We start from the raw sequence: 12,985 nt of genomic DNA, 5'->3' as shown, positions 1-12,985 counted from the left end.
ACAACAAGGCGGAGGGCCCGGCGGTGTCGGCCGCACTGGGAGACCAGCGGGTCCCAGAAGTGAAAAGGAGGGGCAGAGCAGCAGAACTTGAGGTCGCAGCTGAGGCCTCGCAGCGGAGGGCCCCGAGGGAGGGTCTCCGGAGCAGACCGGTGGTACCTGGCGAGGATTTCTCAGTAGTTCCCGGAAGACGTCTGGAGAGCCTGAAGTAGTGGAACAGGTGGAGCAGGGGATCTGGCCCGCATCCATACCACGATGGCGAACAACAGGGGTAGCAAGAAAGGGGATCGCACTCTCCCGGAGATGCTCAGCAGGACCCAGCAAAGAGGAGACGGGGGACAACCGTCACCGAGCTCTGCCGGAGGATCGCAGAACTCATGCGGAGGGGAGCCACCGGTCACTAGATCCTTCCTGGAATCCCTCTTCAGCGCCCTCAGGGACAATTTTCAAACATTGAAGCAGGAAGTAGCGGGAGAGGTGCGAGAAGTGCGCAGAGAAGTAGGCAGCCTGGGTGAACGGGTGGCCACTGTGGAGAGCACACACCACCAGCTTGACGATGAAATCGTACAGCTGCAACAGGAGGTGTTGCGCCTACGGGACCAACATTTGGATCTCACACAACGAGGACCTTGAAAACAGGTCTCGACGAAATAACATTCGGGTCCGGGGAATCCCATCTAAAGAAGAGGGCACAGATGTTGCCGGTTACCTACGAGACCTATTCAGGGAGATCTTGGAGAAACAGCGGAGTTTCCCATCCGGATTGACAGGGCGCACAGAGTGGGACCGCTGAGGCGTGCGTCGGCACCACCACCGGACATTTTGGCCTTTCTCCCAGACTTTCCATTGAAGGAGCACATTTTGGCTGAGGCATGAAAACAACAATCCTTCACCTTTCGCGGTCATTCTGTTGCTCTGTATCAGGACTTGTCCGCTATCACTCTTCAGAAGCGTAAAGCATTTAAGATAGCGACCGATTTTTTGAGACAGCACGAAACGCCCTATGCCTGGGGCCACCCTTTCTGCCTTATTTTTAAGTGGAATGGCACGATGCACCAACTACGATCGCTGCAGGAGACATGCGAGATCCTGGGGATCACCGCGGAGGAGGAAGATACAGCTACGCCAAGCCAGAGACGGGGCCCTAGAGACGGCTGGCAGAGAGTGTCGAGGAGACGAGCCCCTGCTACCCCCCTGAGGCCAGACTCACCCACCATTAGAGCCAGCATGGCAAACACAGTTTCCGAAGTGGCTAGAGACACGGCTTCCAATGGTAATGTCGCGTTGAAGGCATAGAATCACTCCGGGGGGTGAACATCACACCCTTACTGATATTGCAGGTTTGGGGTCCCGGGAGGTGGGGGGCCATGGGGAGGAGTAAGTGGCCGGACGTCCACTCAGGTAATTCACCACAGACTTGTCCACTTGGGACATGACTGGGACTAAAGGTTGTTTGAGTTTCAGGGGGTTGCGGGAGGGGAAGAAGGGAGGGGGTTGGAAGAAGGTGGTTGTTTGCACGAGGGGGTTGTTGTGGGAAGTGTGGGGGAGAGTGGGAAGGACAGGGAAGGGAAGTTCAGGGGAAGTTCAGGGGAAGTTCGGGGGGAGTTGGGGGAAGAAGGGTGGGGATCGTCCAGTGCTTTTGATGCATCTACTCTGGCCTGACAGAGCTCCTACACACTACATATCTCAGTGCCGCCCCATCGGGGCTATGGCTCAGTGCTTGCGCTACATTTGTCCGTACACCGATGGCAGCCCTTAAGGAAGTCACCTTTAATGTGAAGGGGTTGAATAACCCAGTCAAGAGGGGGGCGGTCCTGTCCCTGCTGGAAAACACACAGGCAGATATCTGTCTCTTGCAAGAGACCCACTTACTAGCCCGTGATTGCCATAGTATGCGATCTCACAAATTCCCAACACAATTTTTCTCCTCCAACACTGCCAAGACAGCCGGGGTAGCAATCCTAGTGTCCCGAACATTTAAAGGGGAGGTTTTACATAAATTTGCAGAACAAAAAGGGAGACTCCTAGTGTATAGAGTTAAGTCAGGAGGTCTGGTGTTTACCATTGGGTCGATATACAGCCCCAACGAACATCAAGAACGATTTTCAACTTGGCCTTAGTGGATATTACAGCCACCTCAGATAGGCACATTATCATAGGAGGTGACCTGAACATGGTCTTCGACTCGTCTTTAGACAGATCAACGCAGAGGTACCCGCAGACTGGGGAGATTTCACAGATGGGCAAATCCCAATTGGAGGACCTGGATCTCCACGACCTCTGGCGCCGCCTCCATCCCACCGACAGAGACTACTCCTATTACTCGCATGCACATAAGACATATGCAAGATTGGACCATCTCTTGGTCACAGGGCCAGTCTGTGACCTAGCCACGGCCTCCGAAATGGGGGTTCTCTCCTTATCAGATCACGTGCCTGTCACGGGCACATTTCGCTTACCGCCGGTGTCCCCCTCGCGCGGAGTTTGGCGCTTCAGGGATACTCTATTGCATAAAAAAACAGTAGTGAAGCACATCACGGACTCGGTCCGCGATTATCAGACCCACAATGATAATACCAACACTTCCTTAGCGACGCAGTGGGCAGCATTGAAGGCGGTGCTCAGAGGGGAATTTATAGCAATATGGTCAGCAGAAAATAGAGAGCGGCAACATAAACGAGACGAACTCACGCACAAAGTACGTGAGCTGGAACAGGTACACCAGCGTACCGGAGACCCTAGAATCTGGAGGCAGCTCAAGGCAGCGAGGAAACTCCTGTCGGCCTTGGAGACGGATAGAGCGGAGTATGCAGCGTTACGTTTTAAACATGCGTATTACACGGTGGAGACAGGTGCGGCCGGCTTCTGGCAAACAAACTCCGAGTAGCGCATCAACGGCAGTTGGTGAAGGAGCTTTCGGTCTCCGACGGAGTGACAGACGGAGTGACAGTAACATAAGTTGACAGGTCATTAAATTATATCATAAGTTGACAGGTCATTAAATTATATCCATAAGTTGACAGGTCATTAAATTATATCATAAGTTGACAGGTCATTAAATTATATCCATAAGTTGACAGGTCATTAAATTATATCATAAGTTGACAGGTCATTAAATTATATCCCCATTTGACCCTCCTTACATTTGTGTTTTTTGAGTAACAGAGGACGGCCAGATAGCGGAGGGTTTACGTCAGTACTATGCAGAACTATACACCGGTGAACCACCGTTGGCGCATACGGAGGCAGACTATCTGGACTCGGTCGCCCTCCCTTCCCTCACTCCGGAGCAGGCGGAGTACCTGGAAAGGGACATTCGGGTTGAGGAGGTGATTACTGCCATCTCTAATCTCAAACATGGGAAAGCTCCAGGCCCGGACGGCTATACGTCACTCTTCTATAAAACATTCTGCTCCACGTTGGCACCTATCCTCACCCTGCTCTTCAACTCATTCTCCGCTCCTGGAGCTATCCCACCTGATCTACTCCAGGCAACCGTGTCGGTCAGCCCCAAACAAGGGAAGGACCAGACTCACTGCAGCTCATACAGACCGATCTCTCTCCTGAACATTGATCTCAAGCTGTACACTGGGATCCTTGCGGCTCGGCTGGCACTTCACCTGCCGGGACTGGTAGACTCAGACCAGGCAGGATTTGTCCCCGGGAGGCAGACGGTAGACAATACCAAAAGAGTGGTTCACATCTTAGAGAAGGCCTCCCGGATTCCCGGAGAGAGAATGCTGTTAGTCGTAGACGCGGAGAAAGCGTTCGACCGGGTACATTGGCCTTATTTAGAGCGGGTCCTGGCGAAAGTGGGAATAGGGGAGAAATTTCGCACCCTAGTCTTCAATTGCTACAGGTTTCCATCTGCGGTGGTACGGGTGAATGGCTGCAGCTCCCAGAGGTTTGCGATAGAGAGGGGCACCAGGCAGGGGTGCCCACTATCCCCGCTGCTTTTCGCACTATACATGGAGCCCCTTGCCCAACGGATACGCCAGAACCCGAACGCGAAGGGAGTGAGGATGGGGAGGTATACCCACACAATTAGCCTCTACCCAGATGACATTATACTGACACTAGCTGAACCAGGGAGGGCACTCCCAGCATGTATCGCAGAGCTAGAGGCTTTCTCGACGGTCACGGGATTCAAAATGAATATGGGGAGATCGGCGGCCCTCGATGTGTCCTTGTCCGCTGCCAGGCGAACCGAACTCCAGAACCTCTTCCCCATGCACTGGTCACGGGACCTGGTGCCTTATTTATGCATCTTATTGGCACCTACCCTGCCCGCTATGGTAACCGCCAACTATGCAGCTTTGGGAAAGAAAATTAAAGAGGAACTGGGGCGCTGGAACAGAGGCACGCTATCTTGGCTCGGCAGGATAGCCGCGGTGAAGATGACGATCCTACCACAGGTTCTGTATTTGTTCCGGGCTCTGCCGCTCCAACCCCCCAAAGGGTGGATCCAACAGACTCAGGCGGACCTTGCACGTTTCATCTGGCAGGGCCGCAAACCCAGGCTGAAGAGGGCTTTATCCACGCTAGCCCCTGAGGCAGGGGGTCTGGGTATACCGGACTTACGCAAGTATTTCCAGGCGGCACAACTGCGATATCTTGTGGAGTGGAGCAGATGGGAGTCGGATAAACACTGGCGGTTCCAAGACCCGGCAGTAGCGGGCCGGCCTTTGCAGGAGGTGCCCTTTTTGCGCAGGGTGCACCGTCCCCCCAATCTGTATGCGTCTTTCATCACGCGAGTACCAATGAAGATATGGGATGCCACTAATATTGTGCATGGTCTCACCACGTTCCCCTCTCGGTTCACGCCATTGGTCGAGAACCCGGATGTCAACCCCGGGATGGAACAGGGGGCCTTTACGCGCCGGCGGACTGCGGGGTGCAGGACGCTGTTCCATATGTATACTCCAGATGGCGTTACCCCATTTCAGGATCTCAGGCGAGACTATCAACTACCTGAAACGGAGAGAATGCGTTATCTACAAGTGCGCCACTGGGCGCTGCAGCCGCAGGTGCGTGAATCAGCGGATAGGAGGCTTCTACCCTATGAGAAGTGGCTTGTGACACGCACCTCAGATGTGAAATTAATGTCTGACCTCTACAAATTTTTGCAGCCTCCTTCCTCTCATCTTTATAACCCTGGCAGGGTACGTTGGGAACGAGAATTGGGGAGGACACTGAGTCACACAGAGTGGGACCAAATTTCATACTGAGCACGCCACTCCGCATAACACACGGGACTTACTGAAACGTTCACTAAGGTAACCACTTACTGGGACTACACACCAGAAAGATTGCATGAAATGAATCGTAACATTGAGGACACATGCTGGCGGGCTTGTGGACAGATAGGCACACTTACGCATGTGCTGTGGGATTGCCCTCTGCTGTGCCCCTACTGGAAAGAGGTCTTGGACGAGATTGACACACACTTTGACATCGAGCTGCCACGCTTCCCTGTGTATGTACTGTTGGGCTTGCCCAACCGGTTGATGTACCCCCTAAAGTCCCGCAGGGGCAGGCAGATTGCAATAGCACTGGGCTCAGCGGTTCAAAACATCCTTATACACTGGCGCACCACCACACTCCCCTCCATCACGGGCTGGCTGCATAGACTATGGCATGTTCTGGGCATGGAGAAGTTGTCGCTCACAGTGGCTGTAGAGGTGGAGCAGTTTAACGACCTGTGGCAACCGTTTCACTTACTACTGGTTACGGAATTTAAAGAACTCACATGTCCACGATACCTCTGACTTTTGAGATTAACATCACCTGCTGATTCAGCTGATCGATGAGTCTTAGATTAGAACTGGCTGAGAGGGGAAGGCGGCGTGAGGCGGGAGAGCGAACTGAGCACTGGACGGGGAGGGAATGAGAGGGGACAGAAGGGGTGGGAGTGGGGGGGGGTTGGGAAGGGGGGTTGTTTATTTTTTTGTGTTATTGTCGCTTCATACGCACCAAGCATTGAGCTCGGATTGGCATTTAGTTCGATGAGACTTTGCACGCCGAATGCGCTCCTAAATGGCTGTGTCATAGCACGGATTCCTTGCGACAACTTTTTTTTATTTTTGTAAATGTCTCAATAAAATGCTTTAAACCTAAAAATATTAATAAGACAGGCATGAAAAGTATGTTAATGAACACAACAGTCCTAATTCTCATGGCAATATTCATTTGTTGGACTGTAAACATCCATGGTCGAAATTCGTTATCCACGGGATCTCTTTAGTCTAAAGAAAATCCTAAGATGTTTCAATCTATTGCCTCTTTAAAATGACAACCTCTCTGATTGATACAAACAAGACATGGCTCGAGGGTTGAGAGGACGCCGACCGCTACTCTTACACCGTACCTTTTTTGAAACGGGGAGTAAGGACCATGCTCACCTAAGGGAGCTGGATTCCGATTTTAACATAACCACATCACTGGTATGAGAGACAAATCTGCATGTAGGCACCCAAACTTCAGTGTCTCTTGCAGTGGCATTTAAAATGTATTGCCCTGAAGAAATTGCCAAAAAATCAAAGGCAATGAAACATGTCGGCTGTAAGTAGAGAGTGAATCGATTGGTAGTATTTTCTCTCTTCTTTTTTAGTATATGTGTGCTCACTGTTTTGCAACAGAGAAGGGAATGAGAATAAAAAGTTAAGGCCCCAGTTGCTCAGTGACTTATATGTAATATGTTACATGTTGTTAGTTTTGTCACATATAAGTTGTGTCCACTGCACCATTCACTGTCCTTTTATTTTTTGAGGGTCGAGGCACGTTTTTTGGTTTTAGCTTGATGGCACCAATGATGAGAACAGGGCCATCCTGGTGAGTACCAACCAGGGGTCCCATTGGTGGTGCGCCCGTGAGGTGCCATCTCGCTTTTTCACACATTTTTTGTCTGCGCTGTCTTGTTTGTATCAATCAGAGAGGTTGTCATTTTAAAGAGGCAATAGATTGAAACATCTTAGGATTTTCTTTAGACTAAAGAGATCCCGTGGATAACGAATTTCGACCATGGATGTTTACAGTCCAACAAATGAATATTGCCATGAGAATTAGGACTGTTGTGTTCATTAGCTTTCAGAGTGGAGGGCGTCCTAGTTCTGTTTGTCTTTCCCTCTAGACTCCCATTTGTGAAATGAAAAGTATGTTGACAAATACTAAACAAATTTATTCTGCGGCCTTTTATGCTCGATTGTCCACCTTAGGCTTTGACTTTTGGAAAGACAACATTGAGACAAAAACAGTTTGGGGCACAAAGGACTGGCAGGTACAAGGTTTAGAAGCATTGTTCAGAGCCTGCATCATCTCAGAACAAATGATGTTTTTAAATGACACTGTTCAACCGACATCTTGTCTTGGCATTGCCAAGATACAAGATTTAAACAAACCGTCCATATCTAAGCCCACACCTGTTAGTAATTTAACTTCAGGTGAGGAGGTAGACGTAAACTATATTTTACAACAGAACAGAACAAATCCTGAATGGAAAAAATGGTTAATCTGGCCCACAGACACTAATAACTGTCAAAATAGATTCCTGAACAAGACATAAGGGTTCACAGTAACTCGGCCAGATCCAAGATATATCCAAAGACAACATCCAAGGATAATAACAACTTAGAGTGTAGGTAAACTATGCCTTAAGTGGCTGCAGAAATCTACACTTCCAGAAATAAAACAACACTTATTTTTGCTTAAAGATGGCGTTGATTTACGAGAATTCTTACTGGGACCTCGTAATCCACGTCTTAAACGTTTCATATACGCCGGTATATATGCTGCATACAATGAAGCAAGGAAAGTCATGCAAATTGAAACAGCAGAAAGAATACGAGAAATTGATTGTTTAAACTTAGAGAAATCACTCTCTGTAGTTGACAATGGGTTAACAACTCTGTCGTCCAGAATATATTCTTTGGACAGCATTGTATCCTCTGCCATAGACATAACGGAACAGGACTTGCTAATGTTACAACATGGCCAGTCTCAACTCCGTTCTATAATGCTGTTAGGCTGGACCTTACAAAACCTTTGTTCTGACTATGTGCCTTGGCGTTTAATCAACACTATGTCATTGTTTACTGTGTTTAACCTTACAGATAAACACATCTCGTTGGCCCAGAGGGGAGCAGACTATATGGTGCTGAGCATAGAAAAACTGGAGAGATTGCCTTTGACCGTTTCTGAGAAACCATCAGTTGAATGGATAATACATGGCACCATCACAATACCAGTGACGACTTTCCAGTTTTCAGTATTGCTTAAAACACCTACCAGCAGGCCTGTATGAAAGGTTGGGTAAAGAATACATTAAGTCGACCTGGGATTTACCATATACACACAAATGTTGGAGTGGGGGAAAGGAGGTATTTCTTAGTGGTAAAAATTGTAAAAACTCATTAAGCGGTACATTGTTATGTCTAGGTATTAATTTACACGGAGCCTGCGAGGGTTCTTCCAATAACCTTTCTAGCCACCTGCAGGGTTCGCCCACAAGGGTGATATATCCAGTTTTGAGACAGCTTTCCAATGGTAGCTCCATTATGTTAAATGATCACAGCTGTTGTGGAATGATGCCAGGAATAGGCTATCTTGTTAGTGTGTCAGCCAGGGTCACTTGTTGTATGCAAGTATTGTTTCCTACAACCAAGACAGACGGGGATTCGCCACTATGGCCTTCACTGAACATCTTTTCTATACGAATTGATACTTTAAGCAAAATGAAAGCCATTCTTTTGCAAAAAACTGTGCCACTGACCTTTTCCAGAGAGACGTATGATCTGCAAGTTGCAAGGTCCTCTGCAGAGATACATGCATTATTATTAACAAACTGCCCAATACATTTCTTAGAAATGTTGTATCTTTAACATGTTTGATACCAGCGGTATTGCTTACGCATTTTTTCGGGACTGTTAGCACCCTTTGAAGCAGTCCTTGGCATTTTTCCTAACTTCGTACACTCTGTGTTCGGCAGCCTGCCTCTCATTTTGGGACTCATCGCAGGGATCTTATTTTTATCCTGCTCCGTTATGGCAAATCCGGCCACCAGCGATGCCCAAGTCAGCATGGAGAATGCGCTCCAGGCCATGAGGTATCGTGACAGAATAACACAGATCCTTGGCTTGGCTCGTTTGAGAGATCTGAATACCACGTGGTTCCTGTCATTCAGACCAATCTGGCAAGAATGCATCTTACCTGTTCTACGATGCCTGCTGTGTGGATAAGAATGCGTGTTAGATATCTGTCTAACCCTACCATCGGCTTTGCCAACGGATGTTGACGCATTACTGGGTCCAGTAACGGCTCATGTGTTGTGTTTCCCCCAACGGCTACAAATCCTGATGATGGCATTCATTGAGATCTCACCGGCAAATCCAACTGGGGTGAGCTACGCGGACCAACAGGTACCATCTGCTATGAACATTGCTAATGCGGCTCACGCTGACGTGTGCAATTGACCTTCTCAATGATGTAGTTGGACTTTCATCTACTGTGGTAGACTATTTCTTTGCCAGCCTTGACGACTTAATGTTTTCTCCTGACACCGAGAATAACTTTTCAAATTAGCACACAGCGTTCTTTCGAACTCTGAAATTCGACCTTCACTTTTTCTAAATAAAAGCTTCCAAGTTTGGAACTCTATTTCACTACAATTTAATTTGACTTTTTTCCAAAACAGACTGAACTTTGGCACAAAGTATTCTGCTTAAAGTAGAACTATTCTTAGAGAACAAGAATTCTTTGACTACTTCCTAGAAACAATATTTACCTAATGCATAAATCGAACTAGCTTGTATATTCTGCTATGTGATGTTCTCGACCTTTTTTCTGTATCTAGAGCCGTTTCATAAATGTAAATTTCGTGATTCATTTGGTTAGCATTGCTAATATCATATCATATGCTTACAATGAATCATTACCCTTAGATGCATATTGTACAAATGCTTATTTTGTGTATGACCATTTTTTAATACATTTTATGTATTTTTAGGGTGGGATTGTAAAGACACATGCTCTAGCTTTTATGTTTAGTACGTAATCTTAGATGAACATGATAATGTGGAGTGGGTGTTGTGAACCATTTTAGGACACTATTGTAAATTTCCCAATTCATGCTCTTCTATAGGTATAAATCACTATGTCCTTATATAGGCATAAGAATCACAACCATATTGCGGCAGGGCTACTTGCACTAGTTCCGAAAATCTATAACTATTTATTGGTAAACTCGGCTTCAGCAGCTAGGGACTTTCCCTTGCTCAAGAACTGACTTGTCCAAGAACTCATGGAGTTTTCAAAGAACTGAGAGTCTTTAATTATGTTATTATGTCCACCTTTACTTCAAGGTATAAATATGCCCACACTAGCCTTAGCAAACACACAGTGGTTTGGAACAGTTTGACTATCTACTTGCCCGACGCGCCTTGCTACTGCAAGTGCCGAAGGAAGCAGACGCACTGAGAGACGCTGTCTTTTCTCCTGCAGAGAAATCCAGCTCCAGTGTTTCCAAGCTATCCCGGGTTGCTGGGAAATCGATTCCTGAGCCTGACCTTCTTCATTCCAAACTAAGGTACGGAGCTGATTAGACCCTCGGAGAAATCTTGGACAGATTCTTGGCAAAAGAATACTATATTTATGCTACACCTCACTTCTTCCCTCGTACTAAGCTTAGGTTAGGTTCATCAGGTTAGGCGTATTTTAGAAGCACCAGTTGAGTACTTTTAGCCTCTGTTATTTATGTATGTATTTATCCATGGTTTAGGAACCATACAATGCTCTTACAGTATTATTTTATTCTACTCTTTATACTGTTTGCATTATATTTTACAACCAGTATTACGATTGTAGCAGTTCATTTCTTATGCTTGAGAAAGAAGACTGCAATAAAACCTTTTTATTGAAAACTCCCATCTATCTATTTCTCCCTCTGGTGAAACGAAGCATGCACGATTGACTCAGTGAAATATCTATCTATTGTTTCCACAACTCTGAAGATACGTTTTATCTTGGGGAAACAAAGTTGTCATGTTTATACGGTTGTCAGAAACTAATCCCTTCTTGTTTATTCGAGAAAGTTCCTAGTGACCTCTGAGCTAGCTGGCACTCACAATTAAGTCTAATATATTCGATAGAGACCTAGTCGACCTCAGTCCTACGTCTGAACTATAGGATATATTATTCCAATGTGCAGAGCCTATTGGGAATATAGGAACTACACTACAAACCGAGGCCATGGTGGGCAGGGAAGAAGAGTGTTAAGGGGCTGAGAGGCCACGTTGGAAGTTTGTGATCAGCAGACCTCCTGCCTGTCTCCTGTTCTGACAGCACCCGGAGGTGGCCAGGCTGACGGACACAAGACCTCCTCTGGGGCCTGCCAGCACAACTCAGCACGCCTGATCCCCTACGCACACGCGCACACAGAGGCAGTACTTGTGTGCACAAGCGTGGTCATGTTACTGTCGGAAATGGGGACTCTGGTTTAAATCCCGGGCCCTGACTCGCGATCTTGTGATTCTGGACAAACCGCTTAAGCGGTTTGTCCAGAATCACAAAATCGCGAGTCGGGCCCGGGATTTAAACCAGAGTCCCCATTTCCAAACATAGCAGTTCAATCCATTAGGCCACACCAAGACTCCTTTTTATTCAGCAAAGAAGGAGAAAAACATGGATGCAGGGCTCTAAATTGAATGCATTGAGATCATTTGTAAACAAGCCCGGCTTTGAAGGTGGTGCGGACGCGAGCGCCTGCCGCAATGAAAGTGAAAGCACATATGTTTTAAATTAATGCAAACACAGCGGGCCAAGGGCGGAGGAGCGTTAAGAGAGCACTGAAAGCTTGGGACGGAGAAACCGCGGCATTCAGCGGCGCTAACTGGGTTCTGAGAAAAACATTAGGTGCCTCCAGTCATCCTTTTATTTAAAAAAAAAAAAGGACCGGTTTTAACAGAGCATTTGCAGGATCATCAGAGTGTGAGTGATACTGGTAGGCACACAGCTAGCAGCTGCGGGGTAAGGTGTGAACTTGGAGATTGTAAAAGGTAAGAAATACCATATTCCCTAGTACAAGATGTTTCACTTTAAGGGACACAACACAAGTAGGGTTCTAATGCGCCTTTGTCGTGTTTGCCATTGACATAAGTTGCAGAGACATATTTGTTGGTCTTCCACTGAATGTAAATACTTGTGCACTGTCTCACACACAGAGAACTTGAAACCCTACATGGATGGCACTGGATGGCGCATAACTATAGACAAACGTACAGTCACAAGATGTACACAAAAAAACAGACAAAAGAACGCACAAACACAAGAGTTGGTAGACACATGCATACCTAGAGGGAGAGAGAGAGAATGAGAGAAACACACAGTTCACAGACCACGCATACAGACGCACAGCGGGAGAGGCACGTGCTGAGATACAAATACACCCGAACAGCCACAAAACCTCATGCAGAAAAATGTCTTGTTTTAAAGACTGGGCGTGGCTCAGTTCTACATGAAAACAAGGACTTGCAAAATTTACGTTTGTTACCCCCGAAGAGTAATTTTGTTTATTTTGCCACAAAAGACAGTGCTGACTCTCTTGAAGTGTGGGTTTTTCGCATCAGTGGCTGTGAAACCTCTTTGAGAGGTACCTGTCTTAGGCAGACCATGTCAGCCTGGAGGTGACATGGGCTTCAGCGAATGGCATTCTTGGCTCCTGCTTGTTTCAACCATGAGGCTGGAAAGTAGGTGATTCTATTTATTTTTGTAATTTTATATAGCGCTGATGGCTGATGTAGCCCTAAGGCATCAGAGTGCTTTAAAGCAGTACCCTGGTATTGACAGGGTAAAGCAATTCAAGCCATTAGGCCACACCAAGACGCCTTTGTATTTAGCAAAGAAGGTGAAAAACATGGATGCAGGGCTCTAACGTGAATGAATCAAGAAAGCCCGGCTTTAAAAGTGGTGCGAGCGCCCGCTGCAGCAAAAGTGAAAG

At 47.2% G+C, this 12,985-nt stretch overlaps 1 protein-coding gene across 5 annotated transcripts in view; it reads left to right on the top strand.

Moving 5' to 3' along the window:
• RFFL (ring finger and FYVE like domain containing E3 ubiquitin protein ligase) overlaps positions 1–12,985 on the top strand; it is a 367,730-nt gene that overhangs the window by 35,461 nt on the left and 319,284 nt on the right. Inside the window, exon 2 of one of the 5 annotated variants that reach the window (XM_086954727.1) lies at positions 8,106–8,299. The exons of the other annotated variants lie outside the window; for them this stretch is intronic. The gene's annotated coding sequence lies outside the window, so the exon portion shown is untranslated. The remainder of the gene's footprint in view (positions 1–8,105; positions 8,300–12,985) is intronic. 5 annotated transcript variants of the gene reach the window in all.

This window comes from Lissotriton vulgaris, chromosome 2_1 (assembly GCF_964263255.1).
Source record: "Lissotriton vulgaris chromosome 2_1, aLisVul1.2, whole genome shotgun sequence".
NCBI classification, from domain to species: Eukaryota; Metazoa; Chordata; class Amphibia; order Caudata; family Salamandridae; genus Lissotriton; species Lissotriton vulgaris.
Note: the sequence above shows the minus strand (reverse complement) of the source record. Positions and strands in the feature narration are given on the sequence as shown.